The sequence below is a fragment of the Mauremys mutica genome, chromosome 9 (assembly GCF_020497125.1).
Source record: "Mauremys mutica isolate MM-2020 ecotype Southern chromosome 9, ASM2049712v1, whole genome shotgun sequence".
Taxonomy (NCBI): Eukaryota; Metazoa; Chordata; order Testudines; family Geoemydidae; genus Mauremys; species Mauremys mutica.
In genome coordinates this window covers 27090553-27113465 of record NC_059080.1, presented here as the reverse complement: position 1 = coordinate 27113465, position 22913 = coordinate 27090553, and positions in this window count along the sequence as shown.

Sequence of the window (22913 nt, the reverse complement as noted above, 5' to 3'; positions counted from 1 at the left end):
TGGACTCAGATTCTGCTGCTGTAGAGGGGTTCAAAGGTGGCAAATCGGAGGGGGGGATGGGCAGGGTCTGAGCAGGGGGCGGAAGTGTACTGTCGGGGGCGGGGGGTCAAGCAGCTGAAGGCAGAGGCAGCTGAGGGGCAAAATCAGGGATGGGGGGTAGGAGCTGGGGTAAGCCCAGGGGGACGGGGAGCGGGTAACAGTTACCAGGGCCGCCCAGAGGATTCCAGGGGCCCGGGGTCTTCAGTGGTGGGGGGCCCTTCCGTTCGGGGACCCGCCGCCGAAGTGCCCCGAAGACCCGCGGCGGGAGCCCCCCGCCGCCGAATTACCGCCAAAGCGGGACCCGCCGCCGAAGTGCAGCCCGGAGTTCGGGGCACTTCGGCGGCGGGTCCCGGAACGGAAGGGCCCCCCGCCGCCGAATTGCCGCCGAAGATCGGGCTGCATGTCAGCGGCGGGTCCCGCTTCGGCGGTAATTCACCAGTGGGGGGGTCCTTCCGCCCCGGAGCGGAAGGACCCCCCGCTGGCGAAGACTGGGAGCGAAGAAGCTCCTGCGCCCTCTTGCCCCGCCCCCTCTGGGTGGCCCTGACCCTATCCACCCCCCCAGAACACCCACAATCCAACCCCCCCATTCCCTGCCCCCTGACCGCTCCCCCAACCTCTGCCCCCTGCCTGTGCCCTGAGTGTCCCCAGGGCTCCCTGCCCCTTAGCCAACCCCTCCGGCTCCGGCCCCGGCCCCAGCCTCTTACCCCCGGCTCCCTCCTCACCCGGAGTCTCAGCGCCTCGCCCGACAGCTTCAGCGTGTCCCCGGCGGGGCCTGAGCTCTGCCCCGCTCCGAGCCGCGTGGGGAGGGGGCGGGGTTGGGAGCTCACGCGGAGCGGAGGCAGCTGAGCTCAGCCCGGAGCTCCCAGCCCCGCCCCCTGACAACGCGGCTCTGAGCGGGGCGGGGCTCAGTGGCCCCGGCGGAGACTCGGCGCTTGATGTGCTAGGGCTCCAGGAGAGGGGCGGAGGCGGGAGCCTCAGCTGTTCTCTTGGGGCCCCCTGCGGAGCCCGGGGCCCAGGGCAAATTGGCTCCTTTGCCCCCCACTCTGGGCAGCCCTGACAGTTACCCCCGTGCTGAGATGAGCCACCCGCCGTGTTTGCAAAAAAAGGGGTGGGGGGCAGAGGGGCTTTTTTATTTCCCCTCTCACAGGACACTACCTCTCAGCATGGGCTTCCCAGGTCTGGGTTCTTAAAGGCATCCCACTGCCTAGGCATGGCAGCTCCTCTCTATCTGTTATAACGTGCTGAGTGGCTACAGGAGACTTGAGCCAGCGAAATATTTTACGTATTCCCCCTCAAGAACTATGTGTCACACATTCTGGGTATTTAAAAGAATCCCTTATGAGATTATACGTCTACACGAAGTCTCATAACAGTTCACAAATTTGCTTTATCAGCTGCTGTGAGTCCCTGAGTTGCGCTCCCTTCTTTAAATGTAATCCATTTACACACTGTTTTGCTCCTTTTAAAATGTTACTTTTATTACTCTTTCCGCTTCATCATTTGCCTTTGTTATCGTTGTGCAGATGCATGTCATTGTGCCATTTAATTTTATTTTAATAACAAACACTCATCAAATATTTATAAGTAAATAGTTGCTAGTACTTTTAGCAATGACGTGTTTCTAGTATCGCACTTGCTATGTTTTTTACTGTGATTTTTAATTTGGAATTTTTAATTCTAACTTTTTCTTCTTAGTTTTATACTACAAGTTTATTCTGTTGGCTCATGTGACTTCCAGTCTGACTGATTTCCTAGCCTGGTGTCAAAACTTCATTTGCATTTGATCCACCAATGGGGATTGCCTTTTACAACTGTTATTTTGCCTCTCAATCCAGCCCTTAGTGCTTTTTCACATGTCATTGATTGTGCGTAGAACTTGATTCTCAAATATTCAATAAGGGCAGTGTACTATCTCATATTACATCCTTCTCAAGGGCAAAAATCTTCTGGTCCATCTAGCCCAGTATCCCATCTTCCGACACTGGCCAGTGCCAGATGCTTCAGAGGGAATGAACAGAACAATATTCAAGTGATCCATCCCGTTTTCCACTCCCAGCATCTGGCAGTCAGAGGTTTAGGAACATCCAGAACAATGGTTGCATCCCTGATCATCTTGGCTAATAGCCACTGATGGACCTATCCTCCATGAACATATCTAATTCTTTTTTTAACTCAGTTATTGTTTTGGCCTTCACAACATAATGAACACACATCTACAATCTCAAGATTGACAACCACAAGAATTCCAAAATCATGAGTTATACACCCTCAAGTCATGAAATTAAAAAAAAAAAAGAAATAAATGATATTGGGCTCTTCTTATGTGCCTCTTTGTTCCTGAGCCTTTAGAGTGCAGTAGGCCTGGTTCCACAAAAGCAGGAGCCTAAACACCTGTATGAATCTTGGCCTATTCTCATACTTTTCCTGTTACCACTCCGACACATTTCATATACCTAAGGCCATATCTACACTTCAAACTTATGTTAATTAAAGTTATGTCATCATAGAATCAACACAGTTAGTATGTCATGTGCACATGCCTACTAGACTCCTTGTGTCGGTGCTGAGCGTACTCGCCAGAAATGCTTGTATCGATCCAGAGTGTGGTGCACCATGGAGAGGTATCCCATTGTGCAACTCGCCACCGTCCACCATACTGTATTATTGTTGGGGTTAAAATGGGTCGCACAGGGATCAACTTCACATAGTGCAGTGTTCACTCTCCCCTAATTTTATACGTATCCCATATGTAAAATTATACATAATTTTTGCACCTTTTTTCCTAAATCTCACAAACCCGTGTGGTCCTTCTCACTGTCTGCCATCTCTGACAGAAGCATGGAGTCTGCATGGCTCTGCACTACTGTCATGATTAGCATTGCAAGCCCAGGGTACACAATCCTGCTGTATTTGCAGAGCTGCAAGAATAGAAGTGGGGGCATGACAGAGGTGAAAATAAGCTGGCAAAAGCCGGTACGGCGTACCAGACCATCTTCCCCAGGCAGCAATTTAAAGGGCCTGGGGCTATCAGCAGCGGCTGGAACCTCAGGCCCTTTCAATTGCCGCCAGAGCCCCGCTGCCGGAGCCCCCGGGTAGCAGAGGTGGCCAGGACCCAGGCACATTTTGCATGCAGAGACCATGTTTTAAAAAAAAATCAAAAGCCTTCGTTGCAGACACAAATTACCCCCACTAATTAACAATGCAGCAGCCACAAAATAGGACAAATCCCTAGTGCCTGAGCCCTACTTGTAAACAAAAATAAAAAAAGAACAAAAGCCACAGACACATTTTCTAAATCGAGACCACATCCTTTTTTAAAATATGGCATGAATCTTGAAACCTAACCACTACAATTCCTAGCTTTGGATGCACAGGAGCAGATTTTTTAAAATGCACCATGATGCACGGGTGAGTAACAGAAATGAAAACCGAACCCCAAGTGGATTCATTTTTAAGTATATATGCTTGTTTAAATAGGTCTTTCTTCTTTACAGCCACTCCTACTTCATCATCCTTAAGTAAAGTCAGGACTTCTTACATTGTAATCATTTCACAATGCCCAGTAATACAGCACAATCAACATTGAATTATAAATTAATTACAGTGTTCAGCTGAAAGAAGAGCTGTGAGAGGAAGAATCCTAAAACCCAATTTTGCAAGACACTAGTTCTTCTTGGGAAGGGCTGAGTAACCTTAGCTCCAAATTGAAGCCAATAGGAGTTAGGAGGCTGGCCCCCCTCCCCCCTTTGATGCTCAGCACCTTGCAGGAATGGTCTCTTACTCAGGCACATATATCTTCAACAACAAGAAGAGGGAGAGTGTGTATTGCTTTTGTATATGGTCATTGCATTACACTGCTTTTGTATACAGTTGTTGCATTGCATTACATCAATTTTGCAGTCAGTAATTTTCTGTTTCCCCTTTGCTGTTCTTGAAGATATTTGCTAACACCGTGCTATTCAAAGGGGGCTCCCGGCTCCAAACAACTTACAATAAAGCACAGGTGTAAAGAGAGGAAAATAAAATACAGAACAGATGCACAGCAGGGCTCATCTCTGTATCAGGAATGTTTCATGAATAGATGGGTCTCCAGAACTTTTTAAGAAAGGAGACTGGGAAAGGTGAACGAGGTGGCTCTTTCAACCCTAAGACATGGCATAAAAGAAGGCACAAATTCAGGAATGGGTGAGGGAGATAAAGGGCCTTCTACTCCTATTTCCATTTCAGTTAATGGTAAAAACTCCCATTGATTTCTATGGAGCAGGATCAGACCCCAAAAGACTCAAAGAGAGCATAAGAAGTGGGCTGGGGTGTCCAGTAACAGACGGGAACAGAGATGTAGTGGTGCAGATCCTACAAGCTGGGTACACAGAGAAGGCTTATCTGAATCTGACTGAGAGTATCCCAGAGCAGAGATTTGAGGAATGGCAATGGGGAATGAGAAATGAAGGAAAATCAGTAGGGCAGAAAGATTGAAAGCTGCTCTTGGCAGTAGCATTGAGATTAGAATGGAGGGGAAAGAACTGGGGAGTCCAGGCAGGAAGAAGTTACAGGAGTTTCGAGGAGAGAGAACCAAAGAACGGATGAGGATTTCAGCAGGAGGGATGGAAAAGCAAGTGGGGATTTTACAGATGTTGCAAATGAAGAAGCAACAGGATTTACACCTTGGAAGTGCTTTCTTTTAAAATGTACTCCAGTGTGACAGTTTCTTTTTAAATTTACAGATGTTGCTCCTGGTCAAAAATATACTTGCTACTCGCATATTTCATAAAGAGTTAAAAGGCCCCCATCCTTAGGCTATTCTGTTATATGAATGTAGTTTATACACAATTAAATATCAATGGAACACATATCAGTGCCACTAACAATCACCCTCTAGAAAAATTCATCAAGCCAATTAAAGTTCTTTATAAACAGTTTTAAAACAATAGAATATCAATCTAAACAATTGCACTGCAAAGGAATTCATTCTCTTTCTGCATAGCTGTTCCTAGGGCCTCCACCCAACAGCTGCTGTGTACAGAGTTAATGGCAATCACTTAATCCCAGTGTTCAAGGAAACACATATCACAGGTTCTCTACCTGTTCTTTCACATTGTTTCTTAGGGCTGTATGCTTATTAATTATTATTGTTGTTGTTATTAATAACCAGTAGTTATTACATATTATCTATTCCCATGTCATTCATCTAAAATCCATGCTATTTTTGTTTTCACTACTAATCAGTTGTTGAAGTGTTTAATTATCCTTCTCTCGGAAGACCAAAACCGCAGCCAAAACAAGGGAATCAGTATTTTCATTCTGGGGGGGAAGTAAATGTTTTATGCTGCCACCAAAGCAACACCTATTTTATTTGTATAAAGCGCTCAGAGCTAAGAGTTATCTCTGTGCTGCTAATGTAATATATATACATATGGGGTCTTCATGTTAGGCTATTCCCCTCCCTTCATCATTTACTGTGTATTTCACAACAAACTGAAGATACAAAATAAAGGAAAATTAAAATAGTTGCATTCAGTTTTAGTTTATGTTATATATATGTAGTCTATAATCATAAACCAAAGACTTGATCTTACTCCCATTAAGATCAATGGCAACACTCCCACTGCCTTCTGTGGGAGCAGGAGTGGTTTTAAGTGTGCCCTGGATCTTGACATAAATCTTTTGCTCTTCCTACATGGTTTGCTGGTTGCCTGTGAATCTAAAGGCCAGATTCACACAGCAACTTAGGTGCTTAACTCTCATTGATTTGAAAGGAAGTTAGGTGCTAAAGTAGGTTTGTGAATCTAGGCAGGCCACAGAGAAGAATTTTGCATCTAGTGAGAGGGAAAAAAAATCTTCCCTTTTCTGAAGCTAGAGAGTGGTGATGGTCTCTGAGCACAGACCAATTAAGCCGCATCTCTATCTAAAAAACAGATGTATTGAGATCTGGGGACTAAATATTTGTTTGAACACCAGTGGACTTCATCTTGTACAAAAGGTTAGGCTCTCCCCCCACACTGCTGTCTGCATTTCATGTAGCTGAAGCAAAGAAATAAGGAAATTCTTTATATCCCTTTATTCCCATGTGTGGCTGTGTAAGACAGCTCACAGCCTGTCCCTATATGAGGTTGGGAACCATACAGAACAGAGTGCTGCTTCATTTTGTGTTTCCTTGCCTCTGATTATTTGTTTTACAATCATAGGACAAAAGGAGTTAGCCCTGCTTACAGTGGGTCTGAATTTGACTCTTCGGAATATAAAACTGGATTTAGATATGACATAAAACCAACAAAAGTACCATAAATAATATTGTGTTACAACCTGAGCTAGTATGAATTTATATAACAAGTTTACTGTGCCAAATTAGTCTCTAATGCCACTCCACTGAAGGCCATGATATTTGCCCAAAGAGTTTTAAGGTGGAGACCAATATCAGACACCTTTGCAAAGCTTGGTCACACGCTAAAGAGAAGGAAGTGCTCTCTTTGGGAATGAAGCAGAGCATATGAGAAAAAATCTTGGAGAAACAGCTTTTTGTGGCTTTTGTGACAATTCCTTTTTCTTCCCAAAATAAGTTAATTCCAAATACTCTTGAAAACTGCAGTGACCCAGTATGAATACATTAGATAATTAAGCATTTATTACATAAAAATAAATATATGTTCAAATTAATATTCAAATCAGTTTTGAGATATCCCTGTCATTGTTTCAGACCTCTACAAATATGCAGGATCTCTCAGCAGAAGCTGTCACTTCTGTGCCTTCTGAGAAAGAGGCCCAATCTCATGATGTAGAGCAGAACGCAGGGAATTCAGAACACATTGGCATAAAGGAGAATTTTAAAGCTGTTGTAAAGTATGTTCAAATTTTATTAAACAGTGGTTTAACCGGAGTCACTGGTGCAAGCAGCTAATATAGAAAGCTGACCAGAAATCCTGATGTACACTAGAGTAGTTCCTTTGAAGTTGATGACCCAGTACTAATTTACGTTTCTCTCCCCTTACTGTAATAAAGAAGCGGAAAGGATCACTGAACTGTCACTCTTGGCTGACAGGTTGATAGTTGAGAAATGCAGAATGAAGTTCTGCCTCTATTCTAAATCTTTTAAAGGGACTAGAGGGAAAGGTTAATGGCCTGTCACAGCCCAAAGAGTGAATCAGGCCGCAATATCTAGTTTGGAGTGAAATAAAATTCTGAATAGTTGAAGTCAGAAATTTGTGGATTTGATCATTACAGTGGAGGAAAAACTTTACAACTAAACAGAGACACCTACTGGAGCAGATAGAGACCTTCAAAAACTTCTAGGCAAGGGAAACAGTTTAATTGCACTTTAATTCAAAATATAAAAGCTAGGTAATAGACTCTTAAAAACTCATGAGTCTTCATTGCAACTAGTATCAAGCCATCATTTTGCTAGCCAGGGTCTACTTCAGCCTATCTTGAGTTCCTACAAATTATTATGGGAATATTTTTGACTTGCTGCACAGAGTTTCAGCCAGACAGCAGACACTGAAGGTGAACTGCAAAGGTTTTACAAAGAAAAAGAGAAAAAAAACCCCAACACAGCTAATAGAATGGACATGCCAAGGTAAAAATCGCAAGGACATTTAAAATATATTTTAAAAGCACTTCCTCCTTCACTTACCTGCCAAGACTTGAGTTCATCCTCGGTGCAATCACATTGAAGGTAATTTGGCCTGTATTTGGTTATGGGCCAATCCTATCCCTTCCCTGCCGACAGGTGGGCATGATTTACCCTTGGATGACCAGAGATGCAAAGCAGTTTTTAGCCCTTGCTGTTCCAATGTTAATGGAAGTCAAATGACTGCATAGCTGAACACTGTGGTGAAATTTCATACTTTTCAGTGATTATTAATGGGAGCTCATGATTTTCAGACATGCTGATAATGTTATTTTGCAGTGCGGCCACTTTCACTCTAGGTAGACTAACTCAGGAGAAGGATAGGATTGGCCCATAATCCATACAGGCCAAATTACTTCCCAGTGTAATTGCACCCGGGCTGAATTTTGGCCCTATAGGTGCTGAATTATGACTATATGATTACACTTTTTAAAAAGAAAAAAATCAATTTCTGTGTTACTTGCCTGACAATATATGAGTTCAAGATTTTGTCTGTATCCTTCAAACAATCATGGCATCTGAACCTCCTCTGCAGTATTCCCTGTACTGTTTTTTGTAGTTGTGATATTATCAATAGTTGTACATTGAAAGACTTCTTTTAACTCTAATTTTATTTAAAATGTGTAATATACTAGAGCTAGGTGAATACTTGTTGTATCAACCAGGCAAGGTACTAACAAACTTCTACAGGACTTTATTTTTAAAGTGGAAATGTCTTTACCAAGCTGCTGCTGCACCTCTGTAACTCTCACTCTGCCTCAACTCCTCTCCCCTCCTTCCTGTTTCCTGTCCTTTCAGACTCCCAACAGCCAGTGCTCCCAATCCTAATAATCACAAGCAACATCTAAACATCATAATACTGCAAATAAATTCTGAAAATATTTGTTCTAAGGGTACGTCCATACTACCCGCCCGGATCGACGGGTAGCGATCGACTTCTCGGAGTTCGACATATCGCGTCTAGACGCGATATATCGAACTCCGAACGCGCTCCCGTCGACTCTGGAACTCCACCACCGCGAACAGCGGTGGCAGAGTCGACGGGGGAGCCGCGGACGTCGATCCCGCGCCGTGAGGACGGGTAAGTACTTCGAACTAAGGTACTTTGAGTTCAGCTACGCGCGCTGAACTTGCATACCTTAGTTCGAACCCCCCCTAGTGTAGGGAACACTCGCCCTCTTCTTGTTGTTGAAGATATATGTGCCTGAGTAAGAGACCATTCCTGCAAGGTGCTGAGCATCAAAGGGGGGAGGGGGAGAGGGGGGCCAGCCTCCTAACTCCTATTGGCTTCAATTTGGAGCTGAGGGCGGGGAGCGATTCCCGGCCCCCTCCCCAGGTTACTTCCCACACCCGCGGGCCCCAGCTCACCTCTGCTCCGCCTCCTCCGAGTGCTGCTACTCGCTTCTCCCTCCCAGCGCTTTCGCGTGGCAAGCCTGGGAGGGAGATGGAAGGAGGGAAGCACGGTGTGCCTGGGGGAGGAGGCGGGCCGGGGATTTGAGGAAGGGGTTGTTATATCCTTGGGGCAGCCGGTGTAGGAAGCAATCACTTGAGGCCAGAGAGCAGGCAGCTAACCAAAACCTCCATTTTATTTACATATCTACAGAGAGCTTCTCAGCCGGTTGAAACCGGTTGAGCTAACCCATAATAATCTAACTCAGTTGCCATAGCAACAAAACCATGACAACCAAATACACAACATATTCCTAATATGAACATCCCCTAAATAAAACACACACTAGACTAGAGAAGGAGGGTAGACTGCCTCCATTCCCGGCTAAACCCTGGGGATTATTTTGCCCCATAACCGTGGGTTCGCCCTAGCTAAAGATCCAGCCGATGAGGAGGCCTTCTGTCTCTAGGTGGATTACAGCGAACTACTGGTGTTATTGCACCCGAAAGCACTAGGGGCTCAGGGTCCGCAGCACGAACAGGTGAGGAGGTGGTATCAGCTCGTGCTGGGCAAAGGGGTATCTCATTTGCCTTCATAAAATTTTGAAACTCCTGAGAAACGAACTGCGGTCCGTTGTCGCTCACAAGTTGTTCTGGCAGACCAAAACGACTAAAGAGTCCTCGTAGTTTTTGGATAGTACTCTCTGCAGAAGTGGACTGCATTACAGAGACTTCTGGCCATTTAGAATGGGCATCTATTGCCACCAAGAACATGCTTCCTTCAAGGGGGCCAGCAAAGTCAACGTGTAACATCAATAGTGCCCAGCATAGGCACAGCTTCTCCCGTATATTTTGTTGCCTTAAGCGGAAGATGCTGTAAAGACAAAACATGCAGTGGCACTTCCTCTTGCGATGAGGTATCACCTTGATCATCCTGGGTCTGCTCTAGGGTATGCAGGGTTCCTTTTGTCGGCCAGACCACAGGCCTCTTTTTCTTTTGTTTACAGGCACACTCAATGTGTCCCTTTTTGCCACAGTGTCGACACACCAGGTCCTTACACCAGCATTCTGATGCCTGGTGACCCGGCTTACCACAGCGGTAACATTCTTGAATCTGCACAGTTTTGTGGGTCGGTTCTTGTGACACTTTTTGCACCCTAGGGGGTGCACCGATGTATTGTGCCTCCCTTGTAGCCAGTTCCATGGAGACAGCAATATCAACAGCCTTCTGTAATGTAAGCTGAGCCTCTGTCAGTAGGCGCTTCCGTATAGCTTCACTGTACAGGCCACACACTAACCTGTCACGCAGGGCATCATGTAACATTTCTTTAAATTCACAGTGTTCTGCTAGCTTTTTAAAAATGGCTACAAATTGTACAACTGTTTCATCTTCCTTTTGGTCTCTTTTGTGGAACCTATATCTTTCAGCAATTACCAGTGGTTTTGGGGAGAAATGAGACCCCAGGATTTCCACAATGTCACTGTAAGATTTAGTTGCTGGCTTAACAGGGTGTAGTAAGCTGTGTAGCAGGGAGTAGGTTTTAGCCCCTAGAACACTTAAGAATATTGGCACCTTCTTCGCTTCTGTAATGTCATTTGCAATAAAAAAAAGCTCAAAACGCTCAGTATACACATGCCACTGCTCTGTATTCTCATCAAAAGGCTCCAGGGACCTGGTCAGAGTAGCCATGATTTTTAGTTTCACTTTCACAGTCAGTGCAAACAAGCAGCTTTTTTTCTTTGTTTGGTCTTTACCTTAACTTCTACTTCCTTCTGTTACTGGAGCAGCACCAGGATCCCATCCTCGTCGCCAGTGTTATATCCTTGGGGCAGCCGGTGTAGGAAGCAATCACTTGAGGCCAGAGAGCAGGCAGCTAACCAAAACCTCCATTTTATTTACATATCTACAGAGAGCTTCTCAGCCGGTTGAAACCGGTTGAGCTAACCCATAATAATCTAACTCAGTTGCCATAGCAACAAAACCATGACAACCAAATACACAACAGGGGTGGAGTTAGGGAGGGGGCACCAGCAAATTTGCCGCCCTAGGCCTAGGCCTTGTTGGCCTAGGCGATAATAAGCCGCTGCCAAAGAGTGTTGCAGTGGGGAGCTTAATCAACGAAGGAACTTCCTGGTTAGGGAGCACTCAGGTTGCTCCTTAAAGCATGGCTCTTTGTGTCTGTCTTCACACTACATGGTATCAGAAGTGCAAAAGTGAGAACATGGTTTGGAAGACTACAGACTTGATAAGGAGACATAGTGTAAAAACTGTAAATAGTTCTAAGAAATGTGAAGTTTATTTTGAACAGTTGTGCATATATACATTGGTTTATAATTTAAGTTTAAATCTTTTATTGTAAAGAAAGGGAAATGTGGAGTGGTTATAGAGTTCCTGATTCTCTACAATTATCAGTAAGGAGAGAACAGGATGTGTTGTTGCAGGAAGCTTAATAAACATAGGAACTTTCTGGTTAGGGAGTTCTCTATTTGCTGCTTAAAGCATGGCTCTTCTTTGTGTTTATATCCTCACACTACAGGGATGATCATAGAAACAATTAATTTTAAGCCAATATCAGAAAATGTTCACCAACAGTGAATCTTGAATTCATAAACACAAGGATCCTTCCTGATTCTCAGAGTTAAATTAATCCAATCTGGGAACAGGAACAAACCATGTGACTATGTCCAACTAATAACTAATCAAAACAGTTGAAATTTTGAATACTGTACTCATAATGAACTGCTCACACACAATCTGTGGACCACAAGAATTATTTGTAGGAATTATTGAGCAAAAGATCAAATGCAAAATACATTTTAGAAAACTATAAGATTATGGAATATCCAAGATAAGGAAAAGAGTTACAATTATGTAAATAAATAATTCACAATACTTATTTGTTCAGCTCTACAGATGACAGAGTAATTTTATTTACATATATGATATATTTATGCAATTATGCTGAATGTATGAAACAATAATTATGAATACAATATCTGTGGGATATACTTAACTAGTTATTTTTTATAATTTTACAATATTTTAAGACTAGTTCAGGTTACTGAATGAGTGGAAAGAGGTTATCAATGTTAATTGACTTGTAAAGAGGCTGGGGCAGCCTTGTCACTTCACCATCTAATTTCCTTGACTCATCACAGAGTCCTTTTCAAACTACTCTCCTTGTGAAAGCGTTAGTACTTCATAAAGCAATGACAGAGTCTCTGCTCCAATTATCCTCTTTATCCTTCACCACTACAATCTTCTGAGTAGACCATCTTGCTTGGACTACCCACCATTTTGTGACTTTCGATAGACATGCTTATCACAGGTGCAACATTTCACTTTTCAGTGCTTTGAGATATACCTTTGCATCTTCTAGCCATTAATTTGTTATTGTCACTGAATTTTTAAAAAATTAAAATACCAACATAACTTAATTTTTTTGGTATTTTAATTTATTATTACACTCTGTGCTCATTACCTTTTGATAGTCATCATATTACATTGGCTGTTTTTCTTAAGAATTTATGTGTTAGCCTAAATTCAGGACCAACTGTCAAAGTACATTAAAAATGTCAGAAAGTTTTATCATTTTAGAAGAATTGCAAGATTTTAACTTTCTTTTTGCACAAAGGTGATTTACAGATTTTAATCTGCATATTTATAACATCATTGTTCAATTAATTTGCTTGATTACCCACTAAACTGATTGGCACACTTGAGCACATTAGCCAAGACCTGGATGTTGCTGTATTGTGTGTGAAGCATCACCTTAACCATGCATTTCCTGTTTTTGTAACACTAAAATTCCTTTCGGAGATATATGGGGAGACCTTAACTGGGCACTTTCTGGTGTGCAATAATAGATTATTGGTACATACCTTGAATGCATTGTGAGGCATGAGTCTTATGTTACTACTAATCTGGAGCTTGGTCATTTACATTTTAAAAAAAAACCACGATAACTTGAGGCCAGTTGTGCCATGCTGGCCTGGTGCATTCCCTTCTTCATAGTTCAAAATAACAGAATTCTTTTAAACACAACAGGTGGAGGGATTCTCTTCTTGTGGGGGAGGTGCCAACTGAGCACCATTCAGTGCTGGTATAGGTATGAGTTGGATTAAACTGCTTTGAAACCTGCATGTGTGAGAGAGACAGAAAAAGAAAGAGACAGAGAAACCCCAAACTAGAAAGGAAGCAGTTAAATAGTTACTTTGGACCCAGGCAGTCCCATCCTGCCACACCTGCAAAGCATGTATGGGAGAGAGAAGGAGCTTAAAAGGAAAGCGGAACAGCTGAGTAGCTGACAGACAGTGTACACGTACTGAGCTACACTCTGAGCTCTGGGAAGGAGCACTACAGGAGCTCCTGCTGCTTGAGACCTGGCTATAGTGACTAGGCCAAACCCACAGAGAAGAGACTGGTGACTCTTGGAAGGACTGACTGTTTATCTTTGATTTCAGTTATTTAAAGGCTTAACTTTATCTATTGTGAAAAGAGGGGACTGGTAGGAAATGATCCAGGGAGGCAGCAGGATAGCACTTTGGAGTGCAAAACTTGGCTGCTTACCAGTCTGCCCTAGATTGGAACCCAGTGGAGAGGGTGAGCCCTGGTCCCCCTATGTACCCCTAGGGTTGCTAAAGGCATAAGTCAACCCATGATATGGGGAATGTAGATGAGAGAAAGCCCTAAAAACAGAAGGGTCAAGATCCCAAGACCCCTGACCATAGGGAGGCCCAGAGCCCCTCACCTATCCCAGAGGGCTAGCCCATTACTGGCCTCCTTGTATAACGTGAAAGGAGTGGACATCAATGTGTGGCCTGGTTGTAGGGGTGAATCATGGAAAGGGCAGACTACTGCAGGGCCGGAATGACTGTCAATTGGGGGCACCAGGAAAGAATGGAGACTGCTATGCCCTATCTGACCACTTCACAGTGTGTAAACACCACACTTCATTTAAGAGAGTTGTAAGATGCCATTAAGCTCCTTTGTGGAACCAGGTGGTGAGACAATAGCATCCTCCAGCCCAAACACAGGCATGTCACTGCCAAAAACAAAGCCCCATCTCAGGAGGGGTTTCGCTAGCTATTGTTTTGTGAAGGTTCATGTGTTTGTGAGAGAGACAGTAGAAAGACCAGAGATGCTGAGAGGCAAGGCAGCAAGGAAGGTGGTCAGATACTATGGTGATGAACGCAGTATAAGAACTGAGAATAGGATAGTAGGACCAGACACAGCCTGAACAAGCACAGGTAACATGGCCCTGAGGAAAGCCTAGAGACAGAGCTTATTGGGCCATGTGTTGGCTGAAGGGGGCTAGAAGCTGCAAGCTAAGAAACTATCTCCTGTCTTTGATTCCTCCTGTATTCAGAGAAACAGGAGTTTGTACATAAACAGGTACTATGCCTTATGATAGTGAAAACAGCAGCTCAAGTGAGAAACCAGCTTGTCAGTCTTTTTATGAACATTGTTCTGGCTGTTCATAACTGGTATGGGGCACTACCAGAGATGGAACTAATCCTTGTTTCCTTGAGATTTGTTGAGGTGTCTTGGACAGAATTGGAGCTAAGTTTTTGCCCCATTTGCCTGGTACATTAAGCAATTGTCAAATAGTTAAACTCCAATGTATATAGTACAGATAGTATTCTGACTGAAACAACTAATTTCCAGGTTCTCATTAGATACAATATCCTTCTTCTTTCGTATGGAAGTAGCAACATTTACAAGTTCATAGAAAGGTTTGAAATCCATTTGTGGGCTTCAGGAGGATGCAGCAGTCAGCTTTGCTATGCTCATGAAAATGAAAAGATGGGGTACTTGTTCATAAGATGTTCAATAGTTTGGAGGTCTCCATATTCACACTGTGGTGAATCCTTGATTCTCCATTTGTGCATTAGATGCATGAATCTTCCATGTAATATCCTAATACAGTTATGGTCATCTGCTGTCTTTGGCAGAGCAAGAAACCAGGCAGCTGATGGTGGGATAATCTATAAGGCATCCAGTAAGTGTTTTCTGGGTTGAAGTTGGGTGACAGAACACCCTGTCCAGCTGCCCAGAAAGGTCAGTGGAACGTAAGGTGAGTATAAGGCAGATTAACAAGTTTCTCTTGGCGTGGGAGGTTTTGGTTAGCAAGGATGTTGGAGGAAGGATGTTTGCAAGGACTGGAAGCCAAGACAGTGGACTTCAGGGTACCAGTCACAAGTCTCAAAGCTGCAATTAATTAAATATCAAGGGACAGTGTACAAACTTCTTCCCCAGATAGGTGTGCAGTACTCAGCCATGGAATAAACTAAAGCCAGCGTTGCCATTTGTAGCCTTTGAGCCCAGCTAGAGCCTGCTAGCTTTTGGATGATATTGATGCAACTCTTTATTTTATGGCTCACCTGCTTCAGATGTTGTTTATGCAATCAAGGATGACTCCTAGGTAGCAGAGGTTAGGATCATAGGTGATTGCCTTGCTACAAAAGTTTACATTCTGCATCTTCTTAGCTTCAGAACTGCGCAGATGGAAAGCTGACAAAATTGCAAAGGGAATTAAAACCAATAGTACAAGGTTCGATAGCCATATAAATAAGAAGAAAACAAAGAAAGAAGTGGGAACGCTAAACACTGAGGATGGAGTAGAGGTTAAGGATAATCTAGGCATGGCCCAATATCTAAACAAATACTTTGCCTCAGTCTTTAATGAGGCTAATGAGGAGCTTAGGGATAATGGTAGGATGACAAATAGGAATGAGGATATGGAGGTAGATATTACCACATCCAAGGTAGAAGCCAAACTTGAACAGCTTAATGGGACGAAATCAGGGGGCCCGGATAATCTCCATCCAAGAATATTAAAGGAACTGGCACATGAAATTGCAAGCACATTAGCAAGAATTTTAAATGAATCTGTAAACTCGGGGGTTGTACCATATGACTGGAGAATTGCTAACATAGTTCCTATCTTTAAAGGGGAAAAAAGTGATCCAGGCAACTACAGGCCTGTCAGTTTGACATCTGTAGTATGCAAGGTCTTGGAAAAAATTTTGAAGGAAAAAGTGGTCAAGGACATTGAGGTCAATGGTAATTGGGACAAAATACAACATGGTTTTACAAAAGGTAGATCGTGCCAAACCAACCTGATCTTCTTCTTTGAGAAGGTAACAGATTTTTTAGACAAAGGAAATGCAGTGGATCTAATTTACCTCGATTTCAGTAAGGCATTTGATACGGTTCCACATGGGGAATTATTAGCTAAATTGGAAAAGATGGGGATCAATATGAAAATTGAAAGGTGAATAAGGAACTGGTTAAAGGGGAGACTACAACAGGTCGTACTGAAAGGTGAATTGTCAGGCTGGAGGGAGGTTACTAGTGGAGTTCCTCAGGGATCGGTTTTAGGACCAATCTTATTTAATCTTTTTATTACTGACCTTGGCACAAAAAGTGGGGATGTGCTAATAAAGTTTGCGGATGACACAAAGCTGGGAGGTATTGCCAATACAGAGAAGGACCGGGATATCATACAGGAAGATCTGGATGACCTTATAAACTGGAATAATAGTAATAGGATGAAATTTAATAGTGAAAAGTGCAAGGTCATACATTTAGGGATTAATAACAAGAACTATTGTTATAAGCTGGGGAAGCATCAGTTGGAAGTAATAGAGGAGGAGAAGGACCTGGGAGTACTGATTGATCACAGGATGACTATGAGCTGCCAATGTGATATGGCTGTGAAAAAAGCTAAAGCGGTCTTGGGATGCATCAGGCAAGGTATTTCCAGTAGAGATAAGGAGGTGTTAGTACCGTTATACAAGGCACTGCTGAGACCTCATCTGGAATACTGTGTGCAGTTCTGGTCTCCCATGTTTAAGAAGGATGAATTCAAACTGGAACAGGTACAGAGAAGGGCTACTAGGATGATCCGAGGAATGGAAAACCTGTCATATGAAAGGAGACTCAAAGAGCTTGGCTTGTTTAGCCTAACCAAAAGAAGGCTGAGGGGAGATATGATTGCTTTTTATAGATATATCAGAGGAATAAATACCAGGGAGGGAGAGGAATTATTTAAGCTCAGTACTAGTGTGGACACAAGAACAAATGGATATAAACTGGCTATCAGGAAGTTTAGACTTGAAATTAGATGAAGGTTTCTGACCATCAGAGGAATGAAGTTCTGGAACAGCCTTCCAAGTGGAGTAGTGGGGGCAAAAGACATATTTGGCTTCAAGACTAAGCTTGATAAATTTATGGAGGGGATGGTATAATGGGATAGCCTAATTTGGGCAATTAATTAGTCTTTGACTACTAGCAGTAAATATGCGCAATGGCTTGTGATGGGATGTGGGATGGGGTGGGATCTGAGTTACTACAGAGAATTCTTTCCTGGATGTCTGGCTGATGAGTCTTGCCCACATGCTCAGGGTTTAGCTGATCGCCATATTTGGGGTCAGGAAGAAATTTTCCTCCAGGGCAGATTCGCTGAAGCCCTGGGGGGTTTTCGCCTTCCTCTTCAGCATGGGGCATGGGTCACTTGCTGGAAGGTTCTCTGCACCTTGAAGTCTTTAAACCATGATTTGAGGACTTCAATGGCTCAGACACAGGTTTGATACAGGAGTGGGTGGGTGAGATTCTGTGGCCTGCATTGTGCAGGAGGTCAGACTAGATGATCATAATGGTCCCTTCTGACCTTAAAATCTATGCTGCTATGATTCTATGTGTTTAATGGATTGGGTTTGAGTCATCACTGCAGAAAGTAGTTTTCCATCCTCTTTCAGATCAACATTTAGGGTGTCTTCTACTTCCATGAGTGTTGTAGCCTGTGTCGTTCATGCCAGGTCATCAGCGTAGATGAACTTGTGGCATGTCATTTCAGGTACATGACTTATGTATAAATTAAAAAGAGATGTTACTAGTACTGATCCCTGTGGGAGGCCATTGTGCAGACTCTGCTTTTTGCTAACCTGACTTTCTAGATCAGGGGTCGGCAACCGGTGGCTCGCGGCTCGCCAGGGTAAGCACTCTGGCGGGCCGGCCCGGTTTGTTTATCTGCCGCGTCGGCAAGTTCGGCCGATCGCGGCTCCCACTGGCCGCGGTTCGCGGTCCCAGGCCAATGCGGGAGGCAGGAAGCCGCGGCCAGAACATCCCTCAGCTCGCGCTGCTTCCTGCCTCCCGCATTGGCCTGGGACCGCGAACCGCGGCCAGTGGGAGCCGCGATCGGCCGAACTTGCTGACGCGGCAGATAAACAAACCGGGCCGGCCCGCCAGGGTGCTTACCCTGGCGAGCCGCGAGCCACCGGTTGCCGACCCCTGTTCTAGATGGACACAGAACATTCTGTTCAAAAGCATTGACCTAATGACACAAAATGGCAGGTCACACTGAAGCAGGTTGGGTAGCTTCGGCAGTAGGCCCTTGTGCTGGATGGTGTCATAGGCTGATGACGTTGATAAAAGCTGCAGCTATTTTAAGCTGCCCTCATCCTGGAGATCGCAACCCCCCTGGAACAGGTAGGATTCAGGGAATGGTGAAGCTGCTGTGACCAAGTGCTTGCACTGATACAATATTAAAATTTGGTATAATAATCACAATTCTCATTCATTATGGGCTGCTGACAATAGGGAAAAATGCCCTATTTGAACTTTGATATTTGGCCTTTCCATCAGAGGTCACAAAAAGGGCACCAATTTGTCTTATTGATTTCAACTGTAACACTGTATACATTTGATACATCTCAGGCATGGCTTAACCAGCAAGATAGCAGACAACAGGATGGCCTCTATTAAAAGGGAGGAATGGTGTTTGGGAAGCTGACTTCAGAAAGTTCTATCGTGGACAATGGTAGGGAGTTGAGTGCAGGGCAGTTGAGGGAGAACCCGGTGTACAAAAGTCCAGGAGGTCACCAACTCTGTTTCATAGATTTTACCCAAGAAAATGATCAAAGGCTAGTGAGTATCATCGGTGCCAGCACTGAGAGCCAGGACCACCTGAAAGCTAGACTGCTGTCAACTAATAAATATATAGGGTGGGATTTTCCATTGCTCTCACTGAAGACAAAGGGAGTTTTGCCATTGACTTTGGTGGTAGCAAAATTAGGCGAACCCTCAGCACTTTTGAAAATCCCACCAGAACTATGTAACATCACTAAGCACAAGCATTATTTTTGTTAGACATGTCAATACAATTTGAACATAAATATTGCCTTGGAAGTTTCAATATTTGAATGATTTTGCTCTAACTCTGCAGAGGCTCCCATTTCCCTGCTAATAGGAAAGAAGTGACATCTACTCAGCCAGAGAGAAACTAATACTTTCAAAGAGAAAGTATGGAAAGTTTCCATACTGTTTTTAGTTAATTTCAATATGTACTGAATTGGTAAAGGTTTGTTTATTTAGAATTGACTGTATTTGTTTGCTTTACAGAATATAGATAATCTGTGCTTCCTTTGCCCTGCATCCTGCGAATTCCTTGTCCTTTTCCTGTATGCCTCAGCACCATCCTAGGCTATCCCTTTTATTGATGATTGTGTTGCCTATGTTTCAATGAAACATTTAAAACTTGATTCACTACTTTAAAAAAATTCTCCATAATTCAAATTGCCAATTTTTTTTATCCATGTTAGTATTTATCCCACATTTAGTTACAATATCATGCTAGTTGCATTTTGAAATAAAATATATAGCTACCACAATGTAGGACTGTATGTTTCTCAAACCCTTTGCAATTCACCTTTAAATGTCCTTTTTCATTTAGCAAAGATGATAAGATATCTATAATTTTGTTTTAATTTTATCAATGGGAATGATACAAGGAAGGAATGGCCCACTTTAATTTCTAAAAATTATATACAACAAGTTCCTAACTCAAAAAGTACTGGATCCAACACAAGGGAATTCTCTATTAGATCTCATCTAGACAGCTAATAAGGAACAAATCACAGGACTAAAAGCTAGTGGTAGTTAGGGCTTGACTAAACTGGGATTTTAAACCACATCAAATCAAGTTAATACAGTTTGAAAATATTTGTGTACACACAATGCATCCCATCACTGTGCGATAACTAAGGCTACAATTTAGTCAGGGGTATTTTTAGTAAAAGCCATGGACAAGTCACGGGTAATAAACAAAAAATTCAGGGTCCGTGATCTGTCCAGAACTTATACTATAAATACCCCTGACTAAATTTTGTGGGGCGGGGCAATGCTGGGGGAGGGCCGCTGCTGGGGGCGGGGGGCCGAGGCCAGTGGTACCAGCTGCCAGGGGCCGCGAGGGGGCTGCTGGGGGTCATCGGGCAATGGCTGCCCCAGAACTGCTTCCGGCTATCCTATGGTGCTTTGCAGTTGGACTATTACTGAACTGTCCATTTACCTGTGTGCCCTCCCCATACTCCCAGGATGACACCCTCGCCCCTTTGAAAGCTGACACAGAGCCAGATTTTCCCATTTGCTTTTGGATCCCAGTTCATCGTTCTTGCAATACAACCACAATTGCATCCCAAAAGCCGCTCAACATGCCTCATGCAGCCGCCTGGAGCAGTGATGAGACCCTGGATCTTATCATCATCTGGGGAGAAGCATCGGTTCATGAAACTCTTGGGTCCAGCCACCAGAATCAAGGTCTTTTTGTGGACATTGCAAAGTGGATGTCCATGAGGGGTCATGACCAGGATGTTGAGTAGAGCTGGAGAAAGAGCAAGCAGCTTGGGAGAAAATGCATTGAAACATGGGACAAAAGGACATAATCCGTGAGCTGTCCATTGTTTATTCAAACAATGGTTTGTTGATAAATTGTATAGTCAGATGCTTGACCACATTTTGGTTTGTTATGAAATATATTCAAGAGGCCAAATAATCAATGTCAGTCAGGTTTAATAATATAGTGCAGGAAAAAAGTTCAATGTGATACCAGTCTCTGGGAAGCCGTCTCACACAGCGATGTTACATTTACCTTACACAGAAGGTGGGCTCTCAAAGTTACACACTTCAGATGGTATCATTTATGAGATGTAACAAATTACACATCTCTTTACACATCATTAAAATCCAGCCCATCAGTTTGTCCCAGTTCCCTAATCTTCCTTATCTTTGTTTGGGATACTAGCATTATAGGTACTGGTCCATGAAGATACTTACCTCATTTGTGTTAAGTCATAGAATGAACATACCTTGATTTTTGACAAGTTTCCTATCTGTTTATGCCAAATGTTTACTTCAAAAAATGCAAGGTGTTACGGGATACATAGCATAAGTGAACATGATTTATGTCAAAGGTCTGTGTAATGGTATAGGCCAGTTTAGGCTATATTACTGTTACAATATTTGTGCTTAATGTTATTGGTGCTTAATGCATACTAATATAATATTTTATATGAGTGTGTGAATAATACATATTATTAATATGATATTATGCTAACCAGCATGTATTAGTCAACAGAAAATTTGGTTAATGTTCCTAGTGCACATGAGATACAATAATGATGTGATTACATTTGTTGTGTGCACACAGAATAAAGTGCAAAACAGTAGTATATATACTTGGTGCTTTAAAACAGTCAGTTTCTCAAAGGTGAAAAGAATTATGAGCCAAATGAGCTGGGAGAAAGAATTTTAAACAGAAGAATGTGAATGATAATAGTAACTGTTTAGGAACATTTTAGTTGATGCCCAAAAGCCAAAATCCCACACTTATTTAAAAAAACCCAACCTGGTTTAGATGGGAGGTGAAAACAGCTATAAATATATATAACAAATGTAAGAAAGGGAAAGATGATAGTAATAAATATAAAATCAAAAGCTAGGGATTGTAGAAAATTGATAAGGGAAGTAAAAGGACACAAGAAGAAATCTTTGGCCAGTAAAGTTAAGGATAATAATGAATTTAAATATATTAGGAATTCTAACACTGATATTGGTCCATTAATAGATGGAAATGGTACAATTCTCAATAAAAATGCACAAAAGACAGATGTATTCAAAAATATTTCTGTTCTGTATTTGGGATAAACCCAGGTGATGCAGCCATATCATGTTGATTGTGTTATGATGAAATACTTTCCATTCCAACAAAACCTAAAGATGTTAAACAGCAGTGACTAAAAAAGACATTTTAAAATCAGCAGGTCCAGATAACTTTCATCCAAGTGTTTTCCAAGAGCTGGCTGAGGAGCTTTCTGGACTGTTAATTTTGATTTCATTGAGTCTTGGAACACTGGGGAAGTTCCAGAGTACTGGAAGAAATCTAATGTTGTGCCAATATTTAAAAAGGGTAAATGGGACAATCTGGGTAATTATAGGCCTGTCACAAGTCTCCATTAGTTCTTCTCCTGCTACTGGATGCTCTATTCAAATGGATTAAGGTAGGGCTGGTTGTGACAGAGATCCAAATTCCAGGAGCTGTGGGTTTATTTTAGTAATTTTGGACTATGCCACTTGATACCTGGAAGTTGTGCCCTTGTACTTGGCAATGTCACAGGCCATAGCTAATGAGGTATTTAAAGTATTTTCCAGAACAGAGATCTTATATATGATATTAATTGATATGGGGAGTGCATTCATGTCCCAGCTAATCCAGGAGGTATGTTCTCCCTTTAATATATGATTAGTAAGAACCTCTGTTTACCACCCACAGACAGACAGGCTAGTAGAATTTTTTAGCAGGGAACTTAAGGGAATGATATGAACATTTGTGACTACTGAATCCTGAAATTGGGATACGATGCTATTGTACCTATTGTTTGTAGTCTGAGAAGTCCCACTGTCTTCTACATTCAAGTTACTATATGGAAGACAGCCCAGGGCCCGGGGTATCTTAGACCTCTTTCAAGAATACTGGCATGACCAAAGTAGAGGCCCAGAATGTAACTCAGTATGTCATTCTCA